This window comes from Camellia sinensis, chromosome 3 (genome assembly GCF_055761805.1).
Source record: "Camellia sinensis isolate YWXY chromosome 3, ASM5576180v1, whole genome shotgun sequence".
NCBI classification, from domain to species: domain Eukaryota; kingdom Viridiplantae; phylum Streptophyta; class Magnoliopsida; order Ericales; family Theaceae; genus Camellia; species Camellia sinensis.
In genome coordinates this window covers 204,430,975-204,440,822 of record NC_138963.1, presented here as the reverse complement: position 1 = coordinate 204,440,822, position 9,848 = coordinate 204,430,975, and positions in this window count along the sequence as shown.

Below are 9,848 nucleotides of genomic sequence, written 5' to 3'. Positions count from 1 at the left end.
AACTTAGTTGTCTGTGCAACAAGATTTAAGTTCTGTTAGGTTGTGTCCATTTGCAGAGTGGGTTTGCTTACTTGTATTTTCATAATCATACAATTTTATCACCCTCCTTTTTTACCTCTTACTCAACAAATTTATGCACCATGCTTCGAGCGTCTCCAACCCACTAGGCATACAATGCTTGTTATTTAAAATGCCTAATGGGACTCACTTTTTTTAACTCCAATACACTAGACATATGATTAGACATTTTGGCTAAGCTCACATTCACTAGTTACATGTAACCTTCAAGACTAGGCAAAATGTATTTAATTATTTCCATCCATCTTTGTTATTAACGTGACATTCTATAAAGTTAATGAATAGCTAAAATAAAGAGCATGACTGGAGTAGAAACATAAAACAGTTGACTAGCAAAATAAAATGTATACTTTACAGTCATACTTAGATAGGTAAAATGTCTAGTAGCTCATCAGTTGAGTAAGCTCCTCCAGAAACTACAACAGAACATGATTCATGGGAAAAAGAAAATACTGATATTAGTGCGTACTTCTTGGCATGTAAATACCAAAATGCTTTCAGATAATCCAAAAGCACTTGTGTTTTTGGTGCAGCTTATAATGCTAAAAGTTGATAATCTAAAAACAGAAGTTAAAAGCACGACTCTCATCTCAGCTTTCAAATGATCAGGTTTTTTTTTTTTTTTTTAAGCTTATTTAAGTTATTTTTGCCTAATACGCTGTACGCCGAATTTGTACTAAACAGTCTAGAACAAGCTAATAGAATAAGAAAAAATGTTAACTCAGGCTAAGAATTGGATAATTAGTCAAGATATGCAGGTATGTATGTTACCTAATAATAAATGTTATATAACTTGCTAGATCCAATTGCCACCGCCACCATCCCTCCGCAAACCCTAACCCCCTGCCTCCTCCACCGCCGCCACCGTGAGACTGCGCGATGACAGAGGAGAGATCACGATGAGAGAGAGATCGCTGGCATGAGATCGTGGTGGGTCGATCTCACGATCGCGCGATGAGTTCTGGTTCCAGATCCGGTTTTGCAAAGGTTGGGGGTGGATTGGCAATGGGTTGGCCGCAGTGGCGGAGGGGAATTGGTGGGAAGGGCGAGGACTGGCGGAGCGGTGGCCGGAGGAATCTGGTAGGGGTGGCCGCCGGTTACAGAGGGTGGGGTTGAAAGAGGAAGAGAGAGGGCAGATGGAAAGAATTAAGGCCATGTTTGGTGAATTTAGTTTGATGAGATTAGTAGCGAGAGCATCCTAATAATGTAGGAATTATTAGTGAAAAAATTAAATAAAAATGTGTTATTTTGATGATAGTATAGTAAGGGGTTGTTTGAGATGATCTAAATAAGTATATTTTTTATCTTTTTATAAAAAGATGTATAGGAAAGTAGAGAGGTAATGTGATGAAAAAAAATTAAAAAGATAAAAAAATAGATTATTTTTGAATTGTCAAACTTGGCCTAAATGATTACTTAGGAGATTGTTAAATTATTTTTATCTAAAATAAATATAAATGTTTTTATATTAAAAATATTAAAATATAAAAGTGCCTTAGTAAAAAAAATAAAATTAAAAAAATAAAATTTTTATATAAAATAGATTCAATTTTTTTATTATTTTTCTAATCTCACTCGAAATCTAACCAAGTTAATCTTCCTATTGAGGGGATTTACTAAGTCCTTTAGACTATCAGTATATCCTCCTATTTTACTATCAAACATAATGTGGATGAACCCACAATCATCCATAGTAGTCCAATTCAGCCACTCAAATCGCGAAACAAACATGGCCTAAGGGTAAATAGGTAAATTGATTCATGGTTTTCTAATTATTTTTTTAAATTTTTTGTATTATGTAATTATTTTTAAAATTGCGAACCCTACACCCATATGAGACATTTGATATTTTTTAGTAGAAAAATTAATATTCCTAGCAATGCCTAATTATTTTTTCAACAATGCTACCTCCACTAAATTTGGAGTCGTCTGAATTTGTTCATATTAATCATCTAAATTATAAGGTGATTACCATGATAGATGGGGGAAAAATCGAGTCGTCTAACTAACACAAATATAACTAATTCAAGCCACAACAAATTTAATAAATAAATCATTTCACTTGTTTTTTTATTCATACTTGTTTTGCAATTATTCCTTCAATTTTAAATTTTTAATCAACATTTAACAAATTGCTTCTTATGATTTCTGAAATAATATTTTTTAATGTCTAATGGTATTTTCCCTTCACTCATAATAATATTCGAAAAAGTCAAGACACTGGTTCTGATCCACTTAAAAAATTTTGGTAGGTAATTTTATCACGGAAATTAATTTGTGTATTGTAGAGTTTACAAGGGATCCATATAAAGTGTGATAGAAATTAATTTTTGAGTAATTTCTAAATTGATAAAGATGAATTTGTAATATTACTCATAATATTCCCTCCGTTCTACAATAATAATCTTTCTAGAGATTCTATTTTTTTTATGAGACATATAATTATTGTTTTAAAGTCAAATCAAAATATATTAATTTAGGACAAGGGGTGTGTCACGACCCAAATCCGCCCCTATAGATTTAATATCGTAACTGACCAATAATCCTTAGATTACCAAAGGCCTCTTGACATAATAATATATAAATAGGAGTTGTGGAAACAAATATAGAAGGTATACAATGTCCATAGAGCTGTGTTAACGTATATGAGACAGAAAACTTTAAAACAACTTATATATATGTGTGTGTGTGTGACGTCATAGATACGATAGTCTTACGTCATCCATTTAAACAGATAAAGTCAAAAGGAAACTTAGCCCAAGCACAAATAAACTGAACAAAACCAAATAAAGCCTTGACATGGACCTCTCAAAAGGAACCTCCTCGGGAGGCACGGTGGTTGGCTGACAAAAGAGAATCTTAGACCGTCAACTCTAGACCTGGTCACATGCCTGATCACCTACATACATACATAATATAAATAGTGAGCGGGAGTCTAGTGAATAATAACAAAGTAAAATGTTTAAATGAACGATCTCCCCAATAGATTCAGAAATCAGAATTCATATCAAAAACAGATATATAATCATATTCTTGTTCAAACTTCATACGGAAATCAGAATTCATACTTAATCATACATGGTACATCCATTAGCATTATCTTGCTTGTTAGTTCCATAAGGAACCTCTGGTACCAGGAACTTATAATATACTTAAGCTACGGTATTGTTACCCCCGGGCAAAAGCCATGAGACCACGGTATTATTACTCCCGGGCCAGGGCCTTGCTTAAAAAGGCACGGTATTGTTATCCCCGGGCCAGGGCCTTGTACTTGTAGACCACGGTATTATTACCTCCGGATAAGGGCCTTGTGCTAAGGATGCCACAAATATATTTCAGAAATTTGGATAATCATTTATTCATACAAAATATCACATTTCAAAAAACTAATCATTTCATAGCATCAGAAAATAATTAAAGTTAAAAATAACTTTACAGTATTATTACTCACAGATGGCTCCACTTCTAGAACAAACAATTAGATAACTTGTAACGCGTAACCTACACACACATAGTAGAAACACATAATGAAACACACATTTGGTTGATACTTAACTTCTTTCGTTTCATTCTTAGTGTTTTTCTAGGTCTTAGCCTCTTATTGAGTCTTAAACATGGCCTAGGATGCAATGTGAATGCCAAAATGCACTTTGGGACTCTTAACAAAACTTGCTGAAAACAAAGGTCATGCACGAGCGCAACTTCCCTCGTTTAAGCAGACATGCAAACATGTGAGGGGCCGCTCGAGCACAGATTCCCTCATTTGAGCAATCTGCAAATTTTGAAAAAGTACTTGTTGTATGAAATCTTCGCTCGATGGCCGCTCGACAGCTGCTCGAGCGTGAGACTAAGGTCCCCGCTCTCACGCTTGAGCGCAACCTATGTCGCTCAAGCGGTCTGTAAAATGTGAGAACTTCTGGGAGCTTGCATTTCTCACTCGAGCAAACTCTTGGTCGCTCAAGCAGAAATGCAAGATCATAGAGTGGTCGCTCGAGCGGAAGTGCAAAATTTGGAATTTCCAGATTGCACTCCCAAGCTCCAAACTCGAATTACACCCTTCAAAACTCATCCTTTGGGGCCAAACTTCCAGAAAACATTTAGAAACTTATAAAATACCATGGTTTGGAGATCATTTCATGAAATCAAGGCCTAAAATTATGTCAGTTGTTCAAAATCCACCTAGAGACTTTAAGAATATAACATGAATACTACATGCATGAAATGGTTTGAGCTTCAAGTATCCAAAACACAATCAAATGAGGTGTTTAGCTCAAAAACATGTTGAATTCTTAAACCGTGGCTAAAATATAAACATGCATGGGATAAATTCTAAAATGACATGCTCTATTTGTCATGTGATGCACATGCATGCATGCATGCATCTTCTTCTACATCAATCAACTTAATTCTTGTTTCAATTCACTTAGTTCTTTTGAATACATGTGGTAAGTACTCCAATTACATAACTAAAGGCTTGACTTCTTACCTTAGGGGCCTAATTTTAGCTTAGATGTGTTGATGCTTGAGATCACAAGTCAATTCTTTCAATTCCCTTTCAAGTCTCCCCAATTCTCAAGCTTAGAGTCAAATCTTCCTACTCCCTCTCTTACTCTCACGTTTTACCACCAAGGATGAAGATATGAGAGTGTAAAATGTGAATGAGGGTCCATTAATGCTTTATATAGGCTAAATTAATGGTTTAATTACATGGTTGATCAAATTACTCAATTAGACATAAATTATTCTAATTAAATTGTTCCGAATAGACTTTCAATTGAACCTTCCATAAAATTTTAAAAATTCTAACTAACACATAATTCAAGTCAATTTCGCGATTGGAAGTTGATAAGGTCTTCAATTCACAGAACAGAACGACAAACAGATATTGCTACAATGGACTGATAAAAACACAAATAATGTCATACACATATGCAAATAAATGCAGAATTTCATCTTAATTCTTCTTCGGCATAATTAATCATAGATTCAAAGTTAATCATAGGTCGGGGTTGTTACAGTCTTCCCCCATCAAAGAGTTTGGTCCTCCAAACTCGGATTATCTTCATTTTGGAAGAATATCGGATCCAAAGGAAATAATTCAAGGTATCGCCTCATCATATCTTCCTCCGTTTCCCAAGTTGCATAGGTCCCTCCGTGGTTTTGCCAATCAACCTTCGCCAATGAGATTTCTTTGTTCCTTAGTCATTTGATTCAGCGATTAACAATCTATATTGGTCTCTCCTCATAGGTGTAATCATCTTTCAAAAGCACATGTGTGAGTTCAATGACATGTGACGGATCTCGTAAATTATCCCGAAGCATGGGGACATGGAAAGCATTATGCATATGTTCCATGACTGGCGGTAAGGCTATCCAATACGATATTGGGTTAATCTTCTCAAGGATTCCGTATGGACCAACATATCTCGGTGCCAATTTGCCTTTTACTCCAAACCACGTCTGGCCTTTCATCGGAGTTACTTTGATAAGCACGTGATCCCTGACTTCATATTCCCTATCTCTCATTCGGACATCCACATAACTCTTTTGGCGACTTTGTGCAGTTTCAGTCTTTATTGAATCAATTTTACATTTTCGGTTATTTTTTGCACAAGTTCCGATCCCAATAAAAGTCTGTCACCTACTTTAGCCCAACATATCTGTGAGCGACACTTTCTACCATATAAAGCTTTCATAGGGAACCATCCTAATACTTGAATGATAGTTGTTGTTGTATATGAACTCGCCAAAGGGAGGTAAGTCTCCTAATTCCCTTGAAAGTCCAACACACACATACGTAGCATATCTTCTGAAGTTTGATTGGTTCGTTCTGTTTGGCCGTCTATTTGTAGGTGATAAACACTGCTTAATTTCAGTTCAGTCTCCAAAGCTTGTTGCAAACTTTGCCAAAACCTTGACATGAACTTTGAATCTTTATCAGATACAATGGATACTGGCACACCATGTAGCCTCACGATCTCATTCGTATAAACATTGGCCAATTTGTTCGCATTGTAAATAGATTTAATAGGTAGAAAATGGGCGGACTTAGTTAAATTATCAACAATAACCCAAATAATATCCATACCTCGAGAGGAGCGAGGAAGTCCAATAATAAAATCCATGGTAATATGCTCTCATTTCCATTCCGGTACTGAAAACGGTTGAAGCAATCCAACAAGTCGTTAATGTTCGGCTTTAACTTGTTGGCAGTGCAAACATTTAGCTACAAAATCAGCAATACACTTCTTCATTCCCGACCACTAGAAGTTCTGTTTCAAGTCATGATACATTATTGTATTTCCCAGATGCATAGCAAATTTCAAATTGTGAGCTTCAGTCATGATGCGTTTCCTCAAGTCAAAACAATCTGGCACACAAAGGTGATTCTGAAATTTCAACACATCATTGTCAAACACAAATGCCAGTCTCGGTTTTGAGTCAATCTCATCAACAATTTTCCTCAGAAACTCATCTTCACGTTGTTTCTCTTTAATTTCTTCAAGGATTGCAGGTTGGGCAGAAAATGGCAGTCAAGATCCCGCCTTGTTCACGTAACACAATTTCAATTTCATTTTTATCCAAGTCACATAATAACTCTCTCCGATCGGTGAGCAAACATGACAAATTCCTAATAGATTTTCGGCTCAATGCATCTACCACAGTATATGCCTTCCCTAGATGATACAAAATTTGCAAATCATAGTCCTTGATCAATTCTAACCATCTCCTCTGTCTCATGTTCAGCTCTTTTTTGGGTGAAGAATCATTTTAAACTTTTATGATCTGTGTATATTTCATAAGTTACTCCATACAGATAATGGCGCCAAATTTTTAAAGCAAATATCACAGCGGCTAATTCAAGGTCATGGGTTAGATAGTTTTTTTTTTATAAGGGCGGAGTTGTTGAGAAGCATAAGCAATCACTTTTCCATTTTGCATCAACACACACCCCAAACCTTTGTAGAAAGCATCACTGTAAATTTGAAACCTATCAGTACCATTAGGCAAAGTCAAAATTGGTGCAGTTACTAACTTGGTTTTTAGCTCTTGGAAAACAGTCTATCTTTGATCAATCCAGTCGAATGGTGTAGCTTTCTGTGTCAATTGAGTGAGTGGCAAAACAAGTTTGGAAAAATCTTTGACAAATCTGTGATAATTGCCTACAAGTCCTAGAAAACTTTAAACTTCTATTATATTCGTCGATCCAGGCCAGTTCACAATAGCTTCAATTTTCTGTGGGTCAACGGAGATACCATCCTTGGTAATTACATACCCCAAAAATGCCACACTATCAAGCCAAAATTTGCATTTGGAAAATTTTGCAAATAACTTTCTCTCAGAATCTGTAAAGCAATTTTCAGGTGATTTTCATGTTCTTCCCTAATTTTGGAATAAATGAATATATCATCGATGAACACAAGAATAAACTCATCAAGGAATTATTTGAACATTCTATTTATTAAGTCCATGAATGCTGCGGGTGCATTAGTTACCCCAAATGGCATGACTAAGAATTCATAATGTCCATATCTAGTTCGGAAAGCGATTTTCTCAATGTCTTCTACTTTCACCTTTAGTTGATGATATCCGGATCTAAGGTCTATCTTAGAGAACACTTGTGCTCTTTGAAGTTAATCAAATAGATCATCTATTTAGGGTAATGGGTACTTGTTCTTGACAGTTACTTTGTTCAGCTCACGGTAGTCAATACATAACCTCAAAGACCCGTATTTCTTTTTGACAAATAACACTGGAACACCCCAAGGTGAAGTGCTCGGGTGGATAAACTTCTTGTTTAATAGTTCCTGGAGTTGAGTTTTTAATTCCTTCAGTTCAAAAGTGGACATTCTGTATGGGGTTTTAAAAATTGGTTGTGTCCCGGGTACCACATCAATGGTGAACTCAATTTTCCTATCAATTAATTCCCTAGGTAGGTCAATAGGAAACACATCAGGAAATTCACGGACTATAGGTATCGTTTCTACATTAGCACTATCCGAAGACTCAGTCAACACATAACACAAGTAGCCCCGATAACCTTTTCTTAACAATTTCCTAACTCTCGTAAATGAAATCAAGTATGGCGGAGGAACTACCCCATTTCTAGTAAAAACAAACTCAAGCATACTAGGTGGTCTGAACACAACAGATTTATTTACACAATCAATGGTGGCGTAGTATTTAGTCAACCAATCCATATCTAGAATACAATCAAAATGATCAATGCTCAGGGGCAACAAATCAGCATACAATGTCATATTACCAATCATAATATCACATGCCGAATAGACATAAGCACATATCAAAGAACCCCCAAACGGTGTAGACACAGATAATAAACAGTTCATAGGTTTTAATGGTCTAGTTAATTTCCAAGAAAAAACATGCGATACAAATGAATGCGTGGAACCAGAATCAATCAGTACATAGGCATTCTGAGCACAGATAGAGACTATACTTGACACTACTGACTCAGTATTCTGTACATCCCCAGGTATTAACGCAAAAACTCGGCCTTGTCTTAAAGTTTCTCCTCCAGTATTGGCCTTCGCATTGGCTCTTGGTACAGTAGTAGATCCGGATGAACTTGCCGCAGGATGGGTAGTCATGTCAAGGCTCATCGGGCAATCTCTAATCACATGGCCTGTCTTGCTGTAGACGTCCCCGAACGCCCCGGGAAGAACGAGCTCCCGTTCTGTTCATTTGGGGGTCACTACAGCTCAGGACTCTCCAATTTTGTCACGGTTCTAAGTCTGAACCAAAGAGTCCAAATCCGGCAAATCGTTTTGAGAAAAACAGATTTTTAGAAAAGAAGTGCCAAACATGGACTGCTTTGCCAGATACAGAGTCGCCACCTAAATATTTTTTAATGGGAAATTTAGGAAACCCTGACTCGGTGCCAAAGGCCACGTGTCCGTCATCACCAAAGTTGCCTCAGCTCGGGAACTTGGGTACGATTGGGGAAGGTCACTTCGTGAGCACCCCCGCTCGCCCGATCAAAGATCGGCCTCTACTAACCATGATATCTATTTTTGAAAACTTTGTATGTCCTTATTCCAGTTTATTAGCCTAGGTTACTATGTGATGCACACAGCATATAAGTATAGACTGGGTCGCCCGAATTGGAACAAAATATTTCATGCTTGTTTATTTGAAAGATGGTTTGCTACTCGCAAGTAGGCTTAAAATGCAGATTTTGCCACCCTCGGATGGGCTTAGAAAAGATGGTTTCGCCACTATCTAGTGGGCTTAAAACAAACAGTCAATGATTTGTTCCAATCCAAATAACCCAACCTTCACCCACAAGCATTCAGGCAGATATATCACATAAGCAAATAGCCTCATGGTGAGCATGCTATTCATGGCAATCACTCACGCGCATGCAAGGATGCTAAAGCATAAAACTTACCGAGTACTCCAAGCCAAAACAAAAACTGTATTAGAAATCATGTATGACCCTAAGTATACAGAAATGCCTAATGCAACACATGCAAAAATGCAAACTATAGCAGGCTCGGCTATTCAAAACATGGTATATGAGATGCTACAATTATCATGTATTCAATTTGGAATTGAAAATACAATGCAGTTAGTATGATGCGCCGAGCCCGGTGCATGCAAAACAGATGAATGAATGCAAACATGCTATCATACTGTATGCTAATTGAAAAAATGCCCTAATCTAACCATCATAAGCGGATAAATAAAAAAGGAGAAAGACGTGGGGTTGGAAGACATACAACACACACACGCACACTTATTACAGT